We start from the raw sequence: 2,463 nt of genomic DNA, 5'->3' as shown, positions 1-2,463 counted from the left end.
CTGGGACCACAGGCGCCGCCACCTCGCCCGGCTAGTTTTTTGTATTTTTAGTAGAGACGGGGTTTCACCGTGTTAGCCAGGATGGTCTCGATCTCCTGACCTCGCGATCTGCCCGTCTCGGCCTCCCAAAGCGCTGGGACCACAGGCCCGAGCCACCGCGCCTGGCCCAGGCTCACCTAATTTTTAAAATTTTTTTGCAGAGACTGGGTCTTCCTATATTGCCCAGGCTGGTTTCAAACTCCTGGGCTCAAGTTGCTCCCTAAAGTGCTGGGATTATAGGTGTGAGCCACTATGCCTGGCCACCACATTTTTTTCAAATAGCCTTTTTCTGGTAATTACATTTTCATAAATGCATTTTTTTTTTTTTTTTTTGAGACAGTCTTTCTCTGACACCCAGGCCGGAGTGCAGTGGCACACAAACATGGCTCACTGCAGCCTCCTTGACCTCCTGGGCTCAAGTGATCCTTCCACCTCAGCCTCCCATCTGGCTGGGACCACAGGTACACACTATCATGCCTGGCTAAATTTTTTATTTTTTTCTTGTAGAGATGGAGTCTCCCTGTGTTGCCCAAGCTACTCTTGAGCTCTCAGGCTCAAGTGATCCTCCAACTTCAGCCTCCTAAATTGCTAGGATTATAGGTATGACCTCGTGCCCAGCCATAAATGAAATTCTTTAGTGAGAAATACAATTCACCCAATTCTGTTTATTCTTCCCTGGCTCCATTGAGGCCTTTGGGAATACGTACTCATTTTACATCTTTCTGGGAGAGTTAAAACTTCTGCTATGAGAAGGCAGCTAAATAGAGGTCCCTGAATGTCACAGAATTGACCCTATAGTCCTCAAAAAGAGCTTCAGACTGTATTGTTGAAATGCAGCAATTTCGTAAGAAAAAGAAACAGTACTAGTGGCTCACACCTGTAATCCCAGCACTTTGGGAGACCGAGGCAGGCAGATCATGAGGTCAAGAGATTGAGACCATCCTGGCTAACATGGTGAAATCCCATCTCTACTAAAAATACAAAGATTAGTGGGGCGCGGTGGCGTGTTCCTGTAGTCCCAGCTACTTGGGAGGCTGAGGCAGGAGAATCACCTGAACCCAGGAGGCAGAGGTTGCGGTGAGCCGAGATCATGCCATTGCACTCCAGCCTGGGCAACAAGAGTGAAACTCTGCCTCAAAAAAAAAAAAAAAAACAAGTCTCGGTGAAGATATGGATAAACTGCAACCCTTATGCATTACTGGTGGGAATGTAAAATGGTGCATCTGCTGTGGAGGACAGTTTGGTGGTTTATCAAAAGGCTAAACATAGAACTAACATGTGATCCAGCAATTCCACCCTTAGGTATATGTAATCTGAAAGAATTGAAAGCAGAGATTTGAAGAGATATTTGTACATCAACGTTCACAGCAGTATTACAATAGCTAAAGGGTGGGAGTAGACCAAGTGTCTATCAGTGGATGAATGGATAAACAAAATGTGGTATATCCGTAATAACAGAATATTACTAAGCCATAAAAAGAATGAAATTTTGATATATGGATAACATGGATGCACCTTGAAAACAATATGTTTAGTGAAATAAGCCAGACACAAAAGAATAAATATTGTGTGATTTCACTGATTTCAGGTGCCCAGAACAGGTAAATTCATAGAAACAGAAAATAATAGAAGTTTCCAGGGGCTGGGGAAAGTGGTAAAAGGGAGTTTATTGTTTAACAGGTACAGAGCTTTTGTTGAGGATGATGAAAGACTTTTGGTTACAGATGGTGATGGTTATGCAACATTGTGAATATATTCAATGCCAGTGAATTGTAAATTTACAAATAGTTACAATAATAAATACGGAGGCCAGGCACAGTGGCTCATGCCTGTAATCCCAGCACTTTGGGAGACCAAGGTGGGTGGATCGCCTGAGGTCAGAAGTTTGAGACCAGCCTAGCCAACGTGGTCAAACCCCATCTCTACTAAAAATACAAAAATTAGCCAAGCATGGTGACATGTGCCTGTAGTCTGAGCCACTTGGAAGGCTGAGGCAGGAGAATCACTTGAACTCAGGAGGTGGTGGTTACAGTGAGCTGAGACAGAGCAAGACTCTGCCTCAAAAAATAATAACAATAATAAACATGTTTTATATACTTTACTATAATTTTTTAAGAAAGAAAAAAGGGAAAAACAAGTGTATTTTTACTTAGCTATAAGGAGTCTAATGAAGATTAGTGTGAAGTAACATGAAAAAGCTTGGTTCTTATGTGTTTGAGAGCTACTGGTTTCCCTTACCTTTTCTTTCATCTCCAACATCCATCTTATGGTACCATCTCAGTGGTTTCTGGAATTCCAACTAGTTGCCAACATTGTAGAAAGGTAATCTTATCCCATGCCAGTCTGTGACTGCACACTGAGATATTTGGTTTCAGGTCTTTTCTGGATAGTGACAGTTCTTTTTTTTTTTTTTTTTTTTTTTTT

The sequence above is a fragment of the Colobus angolensis genome, unplaced genomic scaffold, assembly GCF_000951035.1.
Source record: "Colobus angolensis palliatus isolate OR3802 unplaced genomic scaffold, Cang.pa_1.0 Scaffold182, whole genome shotgun sequence".
Taxonomy (NCBI): domain Eukaryota; kingdom Metazoa; phylum Chordata; class Mammalia; order Primates; family Cercopithecidae; genus Colobus; species Colobus angolensis.
Note: the sequence above shows the minus strand (reverse complement) of the source record.